Below are 18,219 nucleotides of genomic sequence, written 5' to 3' on the forward strand. Positions count from 1 at the left end.
TTACAGATTATTTTTTTTCTGCCCAATAACTGGCAGCCCCAGTTTAATCCTAACTATCAGAACTAAGAATTACAGGTGGATTTCAGCTCTTAATAATCTGGAAATAGCAATTAAGTCAGAGCTGCCAATTACCAGCACATATACTTCTGGATAAACCACTACATGCACAACAACAGAACTGAATTTGGCACCAATATCTGTACAGTTTATATGAAGACACATTTCAAATAATCCTGACCTGTTTCATGGGACATGCGAAGTCATGGTGGGTCAAAAGTGCTCTGCCTCATAGAAGGGTTTTTTAACATGAAACCATTAGTCACTCACAGGCATTTTTAGCAGGATGCCACTGCACAAAGGTGCAACAGAGCAAAGCTGATGGTGAGTATTACAGGTTCAATGGAGGAAAACAAAGAAGATCAAGGTGATGCATGGTGTTCACAGCATCACACAGCACTAGAAGCCAGAAGCACACCCTGAACCTGCAACAGGCGGGGACCATCCCAGCCAAGGGAGAAAGACCCAGAGCACAGTACTGTGGCTGCCCGGCAAGAGGAAGCAGAGACCCACTCCTGATAAACACCAGTGGCAAATTTGGAGGCAGATCCAACAAGCCTTCCAGCCAGATTGCAGCAAGTTTTGATTCTGAGTTGCCAGTGAAACCCAACATAGAAGATTTTATGGTTATAGGAGTTTTAAGAAGTTTCCTAATAATAGGAATAACAACAAGAACAACAAAATTCAAACAGACTGAAGCTGAAGGATGGAAGCAAATCTATAGAAGGAAAACAAGGTCCTATTTTCTGTGTTTTAACCTTGCTAGAAAAAAATATTTCCATTTTAACTATGTCAAAACAAGTTGTAGTTTCTTGTATAGGAACAAAGGTAAACATTAATTATGCTGCTAGAAGTGCTTTGCTATTCTGAACATTTACTTACCCAGATTTTGAGTTATAAAAGCAGAGATACAGAAGTTTTTTGTTGCCTTTTGAGAAGTCATTGCAACCCAGTCTTTCATTCTGTAATACATTAGACACACATTACTGCTCTACTGCTTTTTCCCCTTTTAAAAAAATTTACACGCAAAAAAATTCTCTTGCATTATTTCATTTGCATGGTAACACTAAGCATGAAGCTTTTTAACGGAAGGAAAAATTTTTTACACAACCATTCACAGCACCAATATACTTGAATTAAGCTAACTCAATGGCAGAAAGACATGTTAAAAGCGCCTACCAGAACTGATTACTATTGATGGTTTTTAAAGTGAGGCTATTGTCCATTTCAAAAGAGTGTCTCAAATATCAACTTTCATTTAAGAAGGAAGCTAAGTTAAAATATCAGAACATATTTCTGGCCAGGACAAAAGAAAGCAATATGCCTAAAGAGAGACATGTCGCAAATTCAAGTTACTGGAAGCTAAATGAAGAATTAAAGTATTTTTAACTACCTGTAGTGTTTATAATCCAGTATTTTTAAAATGCAGTGTATTTGTTATTGTGGCATTACATCACAGAAATAACATTCATTTAAACATAAATCTTGAAAAAGTGAAGTCAGTTACTTTTTAAGAAGGTGTATAGCACAATGCTCATTACCAAGTGGAAAACACAGGAGACAACACAGGCACTCACCTGTCAGCACTGAGCATCCTCAGCTGCTGCTTTACAGCTTTAAAGAACTTCAGCAACAGGAATTATTGCAATGTGAGTTTGATAAATTACAGTGAAGACTTGCCCATAAGCTAACTTAAAGGAGCTGTTAGTACTCCCATTAGTTGTGCATACGCACTGTTTTGCTCATGTGTGCGTGTCTGCTGTGCCTGACCTCAGGACTTCACACTTTTGGAGAAGCATGAACTCCTACAGTGTCCTCAGGGCAAAAAAAGACAGCAGAGAGGCATCTGGTTCTCCAACCATCCCCTTTCTTCACTATTTTTTCATCTAACCATAAAAACAAACAAACAAACAAACACCCCACCAAATTCTGGGGGTAAAAAACCCCCAACTATCAACATAGGTCTGAGAAGAGATTAAGTGTACTTATCTTTTGAAGTACCAGATGATTGGAACTGTAATGAGTTTCTAAATAAAAGGCTGGATGTCATTAATTTCACACTAATTCTAACACAAGCTTTTAGCAAAAAAAAAAATTTAAAAAAATCATACGAGCATATTTGTTAGCACAAATCTTTCAGCCATGTTTCAAAGTGAGAGACTGACATTTATTTTTGCTGTCACAGAGGTGCAGTTTACAATTCCATAGTTAATAGCTGAAAATGTTTTCACTTAGCAATAAACCCAACATTTACTACAGTCATAGAATCAGGATTACACCCAGCTTGTGATCACTGCATCAAGGAGGAGTTTCAACACTTCTGCAAGATGAGAGGTCACCGTCTGCTTCCCAGCATTACCATACTTACTCCGCCAGCTCAGAAAAAATAAAATTCTGAGCTATTTAGCCTGTAAGTTTTGTACACCATAAACCAAAAAGCGCATACACACAAGAAGGGTCACGTACAATTATAGCAGATTCATGCTCTGTATGCATATTGTCTGGCAAGTTAAGGCAAAAATACAAGCTGGACTGCAATTACAGACAAGCATTCAGCATAAGATATGGGTGTTGCAAATGCTGGCATTCTCTTAACAGCAAACAAGTCATAATTTTGACCTGCAACTTGACAAAACCACCAAAACCAAGCAGATGGTAGACTGTAAATAAACATCTGGAATTCAGTCTCAGGAAAACAGATACACTGAAGGCAATTTTGTAACATTATGGCAACAGCAGCATTAGTTCTAATGATGTGAAATACCAGGTACCTATTTGCAGAGTATCCGTCATTTATATTCTGCTGACTCTTCAAGAAAGTAGGGAAAAAAGAAACCAAACAAATTATACTGCTGGTAAAATTAAGCCTTCTTCAGCTGATTAAAAAGAAAAGTATAACGGCAAACTTGCCCTTCGGCTTAACAGTTTTATCTCATTCAAGAAGAAATATAGTGGGTTCAAAAATATAAACCTAAATCACTTCAAACAAAATATGAAAAAGGAAGCAATTTTTGCTTTGTTTCACTCTTCAAACTGATATTAATCAGTCAACATTCAAAAGGAACCCACTGCTGGTCAAATTATGGTTCTAAATCCACTTATTTGGTGGCTTTTCTGCCTGCATGATATATTCTATTATATATTTTAAATAGCCTTGGCTGCTCCACAAACTCTTCTATTTAAAAGGAAATAAAGAAGGATGTTATTTTGCAGGGTATTGGCTTTTTACTTCCTGCTCAAAGAAAGGTAACAGAAGAGATGACGAAATCATTAAGCTTAATCTAAGCTACAGAAAAAAGACTTATGTTAGCAATCATAAGAGCTAAGTTGGCTCACACAGAGCTCACAGCAGAACTACCCCACAACAGCACATAACCAAGACTGAGCACCCCACATTTGTCTCATGCAAAAGCGCAAGGCACACCAACTAACAAAGACTTCCAGATTAACAACAAAAACACACAAGCCTCATGACCCCATGGACTCAAGTTCTCCAAAATCCTGCTGTGTCAGCTTTCCTGGTTACCACCAGCCACATCTTTGGTTGAGCCCCTCTGTGACCCTTCCATATCTGCTCAGCCAAGTCTACCTGGTTTATCTGGGGACAGCACTGTTACCCTCTGGATACTTGGATAGATAACATGCTGGGAAGCACCTTGTTAAGGTGTCCCAGTTCAACAGCTGCCCATGTTCCTGAACAAGAAGCCACTTATCTCAATGTAAACAGGTAGTAACAGTCACTAAAGCCCAGTTCAACTAAATGGAAATAACAGTCTGAAACACAACAGTTGGTGCAAACTTCTGTTAAAGTTAATGAAGAAGTGAAACAAGGTACATTTAATGTATTTAGACCAAGACAAAGGTCTAAATTGGATATTTTTCTTAGGTTAAACACTCTCCATCTCTGTTTACAGGGAATGGAGACACATCAGTAACTCCAAAAGAGAATGTACCTCAGCTGTGAGGCACCTTTTTTAGGAAAGGTTGGACCGCCTTTTGGAGATGCACTCTTGCTCCACTACCTACAGAAGCAGCAAAGGGCCAACTTGGACAGTTTAAATGGAGGCAAATTCCATCCACACTATTTTATCTACAAAAGAAACACATTATTACAGAAAGATCATGCCTTTGTCTCATTTAAATGAAAGAGGAAATGAAAATGTGAAATTGAGAAATGTTTCTTTCCTGCATGCAGACAACTGAAATTCAGCAACTCTGTGTTTATTTTAAGTCAAGGTTTTTCCTCAGAAGTCAAAGTGCAGACTTGTAAGTGTGGACAAAGTGGACAAGAAGTTGCACGGTCTCGCAAGACTACTTACAAGCTAAATACTCTGCGATGATTTGCTGAACTACAACACTGTGCAATTACATGGGTATATTAAATCTGAGAACTACAAGCCCAGAGCTTCTTGTAGAAGAAAAAAAAAATCAATTTGGTTATTACTTGGTTCATTATGGTATGGTATAATTAGCCTAGCTCATTAAACCTAAGACAATGAGTACAGAGCAACTTGTATAAACTTTATTGGTAATACTGCATATAATTTGTATCTTGCTGAAAGGAGTAATAACTGAATCAATTTTCTTTTTAAAAGGATAAGCTTCATATTGCTTAATACTAAAAGAAATTAAGATTTCTACAGAAACTAAAGTTTCAAGTCATTATTCCCTGAAACAGAAGTCATACCAAAAATGGGCTTTTACATCTTTGGCTGGAGTAACCCCACCCTGAAGAATTAAGTAAACTTCATCAACTTTTCTTCTCTAAATCTCCACACCAACATTCACTCTTTATCCACTCCCTTCAGCTCTGCTGATGTCCTTCTTAGTGTTTTTGCCTCATCATCCCCACCACTCCAACACTGTTTGTTTGGGGAGTGGGGGGTGTCCCTATTCACTAATATCTTCTCAACAAAACTATCTTCTCCTTACCAAGAGAAAAAGCAGTAAAAAATTACTCTGCTATCATCACACTGGTCTCCCTCTATTTCAAAATTTCTCTATAGAGGTTCCTTCTCTCTGCTGTTTAAAATATGCTTTTGAGAAAGGAGCTGCCTGCTACCTGTAGCTCTGTGGAGTGTATTTCTAAGCACTTCCCACAGTGCTTCTTCCCCACCCCCATTTTTCATTCTTAAATAAACTCTTCCTCTGACAGTGAAAAAAAATGAGCACAAAGAGAGTGGTTACTGCCATAAGTCCCATGCCACTTACATATAAGAGAGAAAGAATGTGTTTACAACTACTGTCAAGATAGTCTGGATGGAAGAAGCCTTGCTTCGCTATCGAAGATTTACTAATTACTGGCCATAAATATTTTTTCCAGGAATTGCAGCAGAGAAGGCGCTGGTTATTGAGGGAGAATACCAATCTCAGATTTCCAGGGTGGGTAGTTCAACCAGCGATTTAAGGTGTCCCTGAAAAAACTGTGAAGTAACCAGTATGACTTCTGAAAAGCAAGTAAAATACAAGCAGCATTCAGAAGAGTGGTTAGAGTTGCAAATGGGAACTGTTAGTTTATTAAAAATAAATTGCATCTTAGACATTAACAGTCTGTGTGTCCTATCATGCATAAAATTTCAATCCTGTTTTATTTGTCTCACAGTTATACGAATTGTTTACAATATTCACTGATTACAGTTATATTAGAAAACAATAAAACAAGGAGTATGAAAAACAAGTCCATTACTTAAACCTAATGTTTAATTTTGCTTTCCATCGATATTCAGCAATATCAATTGGGAGCAAATAGGTTTTGTGCATCCTATTTAAATAGCAAGAACAAAGAAACTTGATCAACAACAGGAAAGGCATAAAGAAATGAAAGAATGAAGTGATTACCTGAAAAGTCATAAAGCATTTTTAAAAGCATCATTAGATTTAGAAATGTATCAAAAAATTACCTCTTCTGGAAAAAATCTATAAAATTACACAATTGAAATTACAAAGCATGAGATCACCTATAATGGGGGAGAAGAATGGAATCTGAAACTTCCCTTTACAGTTCAAAAAGCCAACCCTTATGGAAGTGCACAGCTGCGCCTGAGTGAAAGAGATAGGCAGCTCAACGTCTTGTATCAGTAACATATGGCTTAAGGCAGGTACAAAGAGATTTACTTCCCATGTGATCCATTAAAAACTCCAGATACCTTTAAAGCTCACGCTGTGGAATTACAGTAATGGAATCATCCTGGGACGTCAGAGCTCCGGACCACAAGTGTTTTTTGTTAAGAAAGCTGCCAAGGCTTGAATTTCCATTTGATATCAGTTTTCTACAAAAATACAGATAGCCTATCTAAAACATATGGACAAATATGCTTTTTAACATAAAGCTTTTCAAAGAATTATTTTTTTTTTTTAAATTAACCCCTTTAAACATATCTTGAAGCACTTTCCTTGTCCCACTGGGACAGGACTTCAGGAAAACATTTCCTACTACTCCTTGGGTTTGGGCACTACCATTTACAAGTCCTAATACCTACTCCCCTAGAATGTGAAACACGTACAAATAAAATCACTTTGCCACACAAACTAAAGAAACAGCAGCTAGATCATCTGAGATTGATAATCAACATTGCAAAGGTTTGTTTGGGTTTTTTTTTTTAAAGTATTTGCATATGGATAGAAAATGCAGATAACTTTTCCTGTAATTCTATAGTGTACTATAAAAGCAAAAGCTTGCTGAGGTATTGACATAAGTCTCTGCTTTTCAGTCTCTCATCTGAATAGAGTCAACACAACAAATGAAAAATTCTTCTAAAGTGACTGTTAAAGATGCAGGCCAAGCATCTTACACTCACATCAGCTGCCCCAGTCGCTGTCTGCTCTCATCCAGGCTACTAAATGAGCAGGTCACATGCCTCTAACACAGGAACCTTAAAAGCACATTAAAATAAAAGTTTTCAGCAAAAGAAAACTCAACAGCTCTTGTTTTCATTTGCATCCTATTTGCAGTATTTCAGATGAGCTCTCCTGCTTTATAGGCTAAGTCTTACCGTGAAACAGGAGCAAGCTTAAGATGCTACATTAAATCATCAGTTGATTATAAACCTATCCCATAAATTCCTTCAGCACTGCCCTGTTTCAAGACTCATTTAAGAACCTGGCAACTCACAAGAAGTCTGGCAAGTTATCTGGAAAGGGATACTATTCCTGCTTACAATACACAAAACTTCACTTGCCATTATACTTTATGAAGACTTGGCTAGTGAAGATCTTATCTATTAAATCAAGCAAGAGTTCAATTCTGTAACAGGTTAATTGATGAATGAATCCAAAGTCTTACATTTGAATTTCCTTCCTTAGAAGAGCAGCCCTTCATTGCAAATTTCGTTCCATGAAGAAGTTTTGACTCCAGTGCTATTAAGCACTCCAAAGTTATAAACGTGTGTTGAGTAACTTGCTATTCAAGGCAGAAAATGCAAATGTCCTCAGCCTTCCTGGCTGCTTCAGAGGCAGAAGCTGTATGAGGTCAGGCCATGCCTCAGCTCAGAGCTGGTGCAGGCAGTATGTTGCATTTTCTTTCGCATTACTGAGCTCAGCTGCTATGACTATTTTGCTCAGGAGAGAGCTCCAAAGTCTTCCCTATGATACAATTGACATTTTTGCTCTCAAATTTATTCTAATTTCCAAACCATAACTTCTCCTTGCAGGCACGGTCCTCAGAAATGAGTGCATGTGCACCCTGACTTCATTACAGCAGCAGCACATCTTCACCCTCCTCTCATCTAGGGGATGCCTCTCCAAGGCTGTCACCCAGACAACTGCATATTTTAGGAATAAAACTACCATGGTGATTTCCAAACACCTGGAATTGAAAACACAGGTATTTCTAAAGAATTTGGTTACTTGTATGAAACAGTTAAGATACAAAGAGGTAAGTAAAACCTGACAGAGGGAACTTAATCACTACCAAGGCAACAGGGAACTTCATCCTGAGGCTTACTAGTGATGCAGATCACCAAGCACCAAGTCTCAGCTAACAGCCTGCTAACACACACCTGAAAGCCACAACTTTGCTGTTATCAGCTAACCAAACATCAGTTAACAAAAGCTTTCCAGGAGCCCAGTAAGAGATTTCAAGGAGAATCAAGGAGCACCTTTAGCTTCATTTTAATCAAGCTAAAATATTTACGCACAAAGCATCTAAAAGAAAAATTAATGTCATTAAGAAAGACCAAGTTCTACCACTATTCCTATCCCTCTTCATTACATTGCAATCTCAAACCTAAATGCAGTCTTAAACGCATTCTTTCCTTTGTATTTAGATTCCAATGCAATGTTGGCCATACATAAATGTATCACTTCATTTCTACACCAAGGAAAAGAGACCAAGAAGAAAACTCTAGATCTATGAATGAAGAAGAAAACCTCGTCTGTAATACAGCTGTCAAACAAGCTCAATAAAATGCTGCTTTATCAAGGTATTCATGTTTGAAATGCCAACAGATAACTTTTCTTAGTATATTATAATAAAATAAACTATTGCATTTCTTTCCTAACTCCAAGAGGGAAATTTCCAGGGTTACCCAAGATAGGCACCTAGGACTCCTGGGCTTTCAATGGAATGTAACCTCATCCCAACTTACTTCATAGGAATAACCATTTTTTCCTCCCTTCACCTGGATTTTAGTATCTTTAGAGAAGTGAAAACAAATACATTAAGAAAAAAGCAAGTGTTCCTGTTTACACTAAGCTGTAAGACTTTTCAGTAGACTCAGAAAAGAAAAACAATATGGCCAAAAGCACAGAGAACACCAGAACAGATTCAGCGTAACTTAGATCCCACACATGTGGATTCAGATCATGTACAATGCTTAAAAAGGGGGGGGAGTTGTACAGGGAATTAAAAGCAATTAAGAAGAGCCTGATACAAAGATAAGGTTGAAGAAGTAGTCATTGTGTCATAAGTAAGTTTTAAATAATTCTTCAATTAAATAATGAGTTTAATGAATAAAAATGCATGCCATTTGTTTTCTTGCCTGTCTACTTCATTAGCAATCCAAGGGAAATTATTTATGCATATTCAAATTTCTTACTTGTACATCTGGCATACCTGAATACACTCTTGAATTTGTTGATAAATTTTTCCATTCTCAAGGAAAACAATTTATCCAAAATATCTGGCAATGATATTCTAATGGACTAGTTGAGCATTACTATTGTGAGGCAAGGAAAAATAAGAGTTTCCATTAGAGAGAACAGGAAGTATTTGTGTCATAACAAAAGCACTATGTGGTGCTACCTTTTGATTAACACACACTGTAGACAGCATCTTAATATCCTACTGAAGTTCTGCATTACAGTTCTGAGAGAATGATCTTGCCTTGCTACAGAAATTTTGAAAAGGAAATTGTCATAACACATACTGTTTTAAAGATGGTTTTAAATTATTCAGACATTTCTGTTGTTGATTTCTTGCAAAAGCACCAAGTCGTCTGAATTTGGAAAGATAAGATTTGACTAAGAGAAGCCCAAGCATGTGTATTCACAAATCCTGTTCTTATTTGGAAATATTAAATTCCTCATTAAGTCATATGAAACTTTAAGAAAAAATGTCTTCAAAATTATCATTCCACTGAAATATCTCTGGTTTGAAGAAAGGCATTGCTTAGAAAACAAATTTTGGGCACTCCCTCTCCAGGATAAGTGACCGGACGCAGCTCCCCACTTCCCTAAGAAGAGGCAGAAACAAGAGGGGAGCTGAGGTTTAAACCGTATTTTTTCCTTTGTTTTAGTGCAGCAGCCTGCACTGGAAGGGAAGCTGAGAGCAGCCCTAGCACAAAGAAAACTGCTAAGAACTACAGCGGATACTTCCGCTACTACATTTCTCCTTGTCTCCATCTCATTAACTTCCCCCCTACAAAGGATTTCTGCTTCCAAAACCCTGACTACCTGTCTTTCTTCCAGAGAAATCCCATTAATTATGACCTTCAACACCACCAAGGAATCATTCCAAGGAATTCTGCTGAGCTGAAGTTACCACCACCAAAAATAAAACTTAAAAGGGCCTTCAGGAAAACCTACAGTACTACTTTAAGTGGTTTTTTGTTTGTTTGTTTTTTTAAATGAAGTGATTGAAAGGAGGAAAGAAAGGTAAGAAAGTTAATAATCACATACAAATGAATTCACGCATTACTAGGTACAACTCTTTCCTTTACTCTTCCCCTTCCCCCCATGCTGAAAGTTCTATACATAAAAATGAGTGCAGCATCTGTCCTGAAGATTGGCATAGGACTGATCAAAAACACAACACAGCCTGACTTGGATACTCAAAGGAGTCTGCAAGGCTGGAAAGAAAGGGGTGGGCCGAGCAAACACAGTTTCTTACAGGGTAAGTAAATAAGCTATGGAGATAAGTAAGAAGTAGGTAATACTCCATTAAACTGTTTCTCTTTAAAAAAAAAAAAATCAGATTAGACTTGTATTCTCAGGTGTTCTTGTTACCATGACAATATACATATACTGTTAAGGGCTCTAATACCATTAATCTGTTTATTCTGTAGTTTAAACTGAAGAATTAGCAACAAACCCTATTTCTCCTACTCACAAGTACATATACAGCACAGTTATGCTTGCATGTTCATTGCTAAGGAGGCAGGGAACAATTATTATACCATACACGCTGTCATAGCAATCAATTAATCCACCAGATACCACTGCTGGAAGCAAGCCCTCTGTTTGACCAATGTTAGAAAGAACAGAAACATGAAGAACGTCTTTGAGCTGGCAATGCTACTGTGCAAAGTCCAAAACCAAAATAAACTCTAAAATAACACACACACTAGCAGCTGAAACTGAAATCTATTTCATTGCCTTCTCATGTCAAAATTAGAAAAAGTTCAACTTACAAACATATAAGAACATAGGTACTATAACCAGGTGGGCATAAAGGCAGCAAATTAAGCCTCAGTCTAAAGCTGTCTTAGGGCTTACTCTGCCAACCCATTAAGTCTAAATTTCACCAGTTAACAGAAAGCAAATGATGGGGATGAAGTCCACACTACAAAACATGCAAGAACCACTTTCTCAGTTACACTTACTCCAAAGCCTCCTAAATAACACTTCTTCCCTTTGCAAAGCAACAAACATGATTTGAACCTTGACCGTATCTACTGAAATTCATGGGGCAAACCTACTTTCATTTTTCATTTTATTTTTTCAAATACCAAGAAGTGAAAGGTGCCAACTCCTCTCCATCCTTCAGCCCATGTAACAGTTTGCAGAACACCAGCCTAAAGAACAAAATCCACGTGAATGGGGGAAGGGAGGATGAGATCAAACCTAAAACCCGGTAAGCTAATGATTTTTAGGTTTTTTTAATATAGTCTCTAAAACTGTATTTTAGCTCTTGCCATCATTAAAACAATGCTAGTAGGAACTGCAGTACAACCTACCATGTCAGTACATTAGCTGTTAAGGTTACGTATTTAAAGAGTTATTGGTTTAATTCAACCACTTGCTTGCCATCTGCTACTTACTTGTGGTTTATGCATTTTAATTATTCTGGAGACTTTCAAGATCTCTACTTTTTAATAACCTTCTGTCACATTCTCAATTATCAAAACACTCAGAAAACAGCTTAGGTTTTGGGCAAATGTTACATAAGACACAGATGATGAAGGCAACACACAAGGTTACTGTCCATTTTCAGCATAAAGACACTACCGGTCATAGCCAAGAAAACATTGCTCAGGCAGCTGAAAGCATTCCCGATCTCCTCCCTTCCAATTTTTTTTTTTTTTTAAATCAGTGATGAAGATATTACCATACTTCTGCCCTTATGTTCAGTTTTTTCCAGAAGCACCCAAGAGTAGTTTCTTCCGACTCGTGCTTTCATAATCTGTTCTTAAAAAGTGACAAAGATTTATATAGTGAAAAGATTAAACCAAAAATAAAGTTACATAACTATAAAAATGCAGACAGAACAGCTGAAGGGTGTAATATTAATAGCCAAAATCGGAGACCTCATCTTAGCTTTCCAGTAGTAACTGTTCAGGTTATAAAAATTTATTCTAACCTTTATGAAGAACAACTACCAATGCAGGTTACTTCATAATGTTATAGTAAGTATGTTAGCTTCTTGTGATAATGAGTTTTCTGATACAGTATGGTGAAGTAAAATCCATATGCCACACACACACGGAAGTAAGCAGATGCATTTGCAAGAACACCATTTTTCTACAGACAGGCTAGATGGAAGAGCAGCTTTGGCAAATACCAGTTCAGACAAGATGCAGGTATTTGTGAAATGCAACTCAAGACAAATGGCACGCCTACATCGCTTCCAATACTTCCCAACCCTGTATCGGCAGAGTTTTATAAAGCAATCATTCATCATTTTGTATATGCATAATAAAGAAGATTATTATTGAATTGTGGAAGAAAGCCACAAGTAAAAAGGTGGACAACAGTGTAGTCATTAAGAGAAATATAGATTCTACATTCATATATAGCGTGACTATGCAAGATAAACTTTTTAAAAAGCACTTTGTCTTTAGCTTCATCCATAATGCATCTAAAGACCTTTTTCAAAAGAAGCAAGGATTACATACAGATGCATCTCCTTCTCAACTCCTAAAATAATGCAGAAAATAGAGGCATTCACTGCACACTCCCCATAGTTAAATTAGTTTCATGTAGTTTCATGTTTTATAACCAAATGCTGCACTTACAATAACCACACAAAATACAAAGATCTTCTAACACAAAAGGAGAGAAAAAAGGTAACTACAAATCTGTTTGCATCCTAAATTCTCAGAGATTATAGTACACAATGCATTCAGAGGCAAAGAGAGAAGAACCAGGTGACAATTAGGAGAGCACAAACACCAAGATGTAACACTAGGTTTGATTCCAAGCTGTATCCAGGAATACTTAAAGTGTCAAAGAAATCAGTCTTTGCATTTCCCATATATTTCCCAAAACAACAATATTCCTCTCTCCCCACCCTCTTCACACGGAGAGGCTGTGATCCTACTCCATGAGTACCAGAGAGACAGTCGGAAAGCTGCCTGGACACTTTGCAGTGAATTATGCAAGTGTGTGCCAGTCCTTGTCATGGCAGCAGCATCCCGTCAGCATGGGAAAAGCATACCCGGAAAAGAAGATCCAAATGCTTTTTAAAAATTTAAAAAAAAAAAAAAAAAAAAAAGCTTCTGTATGCTAGCAGCATTTTTTCCAAGGTTGTGACTGGCAATACTGTAAAATATATAAACGATGACATTATCATCACATATTATCAAAGAAAAAATTAGGGAGGCAACTTCTTCATTTATTCAAGGAAAGAAGAAGTGCTTTAAACTTATTAAACTACATTTCCTGGCTGTAAGCACAGCCATATGTAGGTACATGGAAGGTATTTCCAACACTGCTTGAAAGAGACCTTTGCCACACCTTCTGCAGGTCAACAGATAAAATTTCTCCCATACAACAGCACAAGATACCTTCAGAAAAATCTTAACTCTATTTTCTCATGGTACCCAGTTTTCCAGCACAAAGTAACCAAGCAGTAAGTTCTCAGTGCTTTTATCTTTCAAGTGGCTTTACTATAGAGAGACATAGCCCTGCAGCATATAGAGGAAAGGGACAGAGATGTGTGTGTGATTACAGACTGCTCTTAATGGAAACAAGTAAAAGGGATCTGTATTTCAGTTCAGGCAAGCTAGCGAACAACATAACTCGAGACAACTTTTGTTGCTAAAGGTGTCCATGAAGTAGCACAGGCACATCTCATCCACCATCAGTAGTAACTTGGACAATTGAGAAAAAGAGGAGGGAAGTTTCTGATGCACAACAAAAGCATCTGCCCCTAACCTTCATTAAAAGTCAATGGGATTTCAGGTCCTGATTCTCAATATAGCTTTTGCAAGTCTCCCCTTTCATCCTTCCACTGCAGACCACAGATGAAAGCAAAAGCATTTCTGTTTGAGATGGACAGCAGCCAGTTCAGTTAAGGCTGACCAGGAGAAGTGCAAGTTTCACTTCTGCCTCGACTTGGAGTTTTTCTATTTGCACAGTATCAATCAGCCAATAGGTAATAACCAAATTATAGTAGAGCCAACAGTTGCAATCAATCTGTTCTCAAATACAAACACGACCTCTTTCACCAGCTGCAACCTGGAAGCTTTGGGGGTTTTTCATTGTAAAGCAGTAGATACTTACTTGCTCAAGCGCTGGTATGAAGCCTGAAGAGCATATCCACTGTTTACCAGTAATAAACAAAAATGTTCCACTTTATTTTTCATTGTGAAATACTCAATACTTACACTGAAGTATTTGGTGATAAAAAAACATCATGTATGCATACATACTATCACTCAACAACTATCTTTTGATATACCAAGTTCTTGACTAAACTTCAAGAATTTTACTGATGAAACAAGACATGTAATTTAAATGCTACAGTTACTGTTTTGGCACCATTTGAAGGCCTGTCTCCTTTATAATAATAATTTAATCCTACAACTCTAACAAAACAAACACACACAAAAAAACCCCAGCATACACTTTCTGCAAGTCGTCTTCTCCTACCTGGCATTGGTAGCCCTCAAAAACCCTAAATAAACCCCAGAGCAAACAAGAAAGCAGTTACAAGCTTTTGTGCATTCATAAACAGATATTCACATTCATTTTAATTGTACCATGATAAACAATAAATAAAGATCTTCTGTTTTAGAAAAGGAGATTTACTAGCTTTTTCCACCAAATTTCCACGTTAAAAAACAGGATTAAATAACTGGTGGGCAGTAGAAACCAATCCCCATAAGCATACTGAAAAACAAGTCATCCAGGACAGCATAACAAGCTAATCCATGACTTCTTTGATATGTTTGCTTGTTCAGGGGCTTGTGGGTTTTGGTGATTAACATAAGGTTTCTAGATATCGTTAGCAACTCAAACTGGCAAGTGCAGTTTGTCACGGTGTAGTTTTGAAAGCAGATTTGAAAAAAAAAATCTGGCAATCCACTGTGAACTTCACAAGTACACACTCTAGTCTTAACTGTGCTATGTACACAGAAACAACATAATACGTTCTCCTACATAGTCTATACTTGATTAAAATGCCATGGTAAAAAAAGCATATGTATATATGTGGATGCACATCTCTATTTTAACCATGATTGCTTATTAATGCACTCAACAGCAAATCCCCAACAGATACCATCTTCAGATCACTCAATTATAGCCACTTGGATATTCCTGTTTCTAGGAATACAGCACACCGCTTTACATCACTGCCTTGGTTGGCTTTAACTACTAGAGTGCATATATATAACATACATACCACTCCATGAGATCCCAAATTGCTACATGTTACTGAAATAATTGAACTGTCATTCATTACAAGGCAACTTGTGAACATAAAAGGAAAAAATAAATATTTAGAGAAGATGGACTTACAACATTTATTCCTACAAGGGAAGAACGGCTCCAGACATCAGTGCTATTGGAAATAAATTCAGAAGCATTTCCTCCATATTTTACGCAAATTTAAACTTATTCCTGATGGTAGGGGCAGTGAGGGTAAAATGAGTCTGTTCTGAGAAGCCTGAGCAGTTTAGGTTTTAAGAGCAAGAGATACCTACTCCATAATACTATTAAGAGGAAGAAATGCCTTACTAGGTAAGAATAATGGTCCTTCTAGCCCAGGATCATCTCCCTGATGGGAGCAACAGGGGACAGTGTTCAGGGAAAACATGTCAGCCCGGCAGCTGCCTGCAGTCCCTTCCCCTTGTATTCCCCCTGCATCAGTAACTGCTCCATTAAGGATGTTAGAGTGTACATTTATGTTCAGTCCTTTTACTATCCATTTATGACCCGTTGACTATGAATCTGTCTAATCACTTTTAGAGTAAGAAGATTTAGAGGTTGAGAAGAGAAGTTTAACACTGAAGCTACCCCCTGTTCTGAAAGGCTAAGGGCAGCCAGCCCTCCCTCCCGCGGGGAGTGAGATGGCCAAAACAGAGGAGTTGGGTAAAAAGCTGGTCCAGGAATTTTGCAGCAATAGCAGCAAACAATTTAAAATACATTTTGCACTAAGGAAGTTGGCATTTAGAGGCTGCTGCTCGATGCTAGAGCCCAAGTTCCCCACATCCATAAACACAGGACAGCACACTACGGTCAAATGGTGCCTTTCTCCTGCAAAGACAAGGGGAGCACCAAACAGACACAGAGGAACTGCCACGGCCAAGCCGTGGGTAACTCTCTCAATAGGTTAACACATAAGTATATTGGACTTGATGCTGTCTTTACAAGTTTTTTTATTGTTAATAAATACTTTTAAGATTCTTTTACTGAAAAATGAAGTACAGCAATTGCACTTTTCTCAACACACTCACTGCAAGTGTAGTTTTCCCTTTTTAGTAAAAAGGTTTTTTTAGTTTTTAACATCACACATTGACCACTCTGGAGTCATCCCCCTGGAAGTTTCATAAACTGACATTCTGGTCAGACAGGTTGCCTTCCTCACAGTTTCAGGCAACAAATTGCTAAACCCCAGCTTAGCAAGCACCTGCTGTAACTAAGAGTTATCCCAATCCCACAGGGTTCGTTAGCATTGCTTTAGGTTGCCATTCCAGCCCAGTTAAATATGTCTCCTCTGTGTAGCTGCTGCTGAAAGCTTGTTGTGAACAGTTACAGATATATGAGCTCACTGTAAGGGTAAGCTCTACAACAACAAAAATTCACAGGAAACAGTATTGTTTTGTAATTGTGCTTAAACATTATTACTAAAATTATACATAGACGCTATAAAGTCAAAGCAAGTCTTACACAACCTGTTTGATCTCATGTTTGCAATTTTCGTATATGAAAATTATCTTGGCAACATAGTTAATTTCCATAAAGTGCCTCTTTGCAACCTGCAATATCCACTAAGCTTTTTCATTTCCTAAGACTAATGCGCAAAGTCAATTTAACCCAATACCTTTAATGAAGTATCAGGGTTGAGACATCCAAAGTACAGAAAGTCAACTGACATGCAATCCCAACTCATGCTTTCAAGCTTGTCTCCTCAATGCTCTTCATTATATTCATGCACAATGGATATCATACAGTAAAATATATATACACGCACGTAGTATACCTAGAAGTACCACTTCAAAGCCGTTCAGGTAAAATAAAAAAAAAGATGAATAAAAAACCCCAAATGAATTTGCAAGGGCAAATTACTCATTATCCCAGTTGGAATTTAGCCAGTCAAGCCTGACATGTAGATTTCATCGTAAGTCTACAGTAGAGCTAGGGGAAACTTTGGAGATAAAAGTTTATTTATTAGACATAGTGCATACAAAGTGACACACATCCAGTGTTTCAGCAAGTAGCTCTGGCTGATATCAGCCTGTTTACTCCATGTCTTCTCTTCATTTTCCTCCCCATGTACAAACAGATCCAGGTAAATTTAATAATAAACCTTTAAATGAGCTTTTTTAAAGTTATCAACATGGGGGGTTTTGTTTTTCTTTTTGGAAGGAAAACAGTTGAACTAATAAGTAATGCAAACAAATTTATTTCTAGATAGTTCTTCAGTCAAAAACATAAGTTTCACCCAGATATTGGCCCAGCACCATTCCTGAGCCCTACTATGATTGAAAAAAAAAAAAAAAAAAGGGACTCAATTTTACATCTCATTCATAACAAAAGCATGAAAGAATGAACTGCTTGGCTGTGTTATTTCAACACACATGTGTGCGCACACATGTGCAGAGGTGCATAAGTGAAGCAACTTCCAAAGGTTCATGCTGTTTTGTGTAGCAGAAAGTCAGAACCGGGTATATAAATGCAGAAAGTTGGACACTGGAAAATACATTTTCAAACTTTCTACCTCCAAACTACAAAAAGCAAGATTGCAAAAATTCAGTTTTAACATGCTGAGATCAAACCTTGGGTATACACACCTACCTCCACATCAATGCGCATGCAATAGCAAAAAAACAAAGAAACAAAAAAAATCCCAACTCTATTCTTTTTAACCATTTCAGATTTTTAGGAACATACAGCTAATATATCCTCATTATATATAGCGTTATCCCCTATACAGATTCTCTCAAAAACCTACTACTGACAGTGAGTATAGACTTTCCATTCTTGAAAGTGCCATAAGCATATTTTCAATGATTACTTATCAGTACTTGCTTGAGGGAGGAAATACGTTTATCATGATTA

At 37.4% G+C, this 18,219-nt stretch overlaps 1 protein-coding gene across 1 annotated transcript in view; it reads right to left on the reverse strand.

Moving 5' to 3' along the window:
• Positions 1-18,219, reverse strand: part of MACROD2 (MACRO domain containing 2) — an 896,045-nt gene that overhangs the window by 832,284 nt on the left and 45,542 nt on the right. The gene's annotated exons all lie outside the window — the stretch shown is intronic.

Source organism: Haliaeetus leucocephalus, unplaced genomic scaffold (genome assembly GCF_000737465.1).
Source record: "Haliaeetus leucocephalus isolate CR32 unplaced genomic scaffold, Haliaeetus_leucocephalus-4.0 Scaffold450, whole genome shotgun sequence".
In the NCBI taxonomy this organism is placed as follows: Eukaryota; Metazoa; Chordata; class Aves; order Accipitriformes; family Accipitridae; genus Haliaeetus; species Haliaeetus leucocephalus.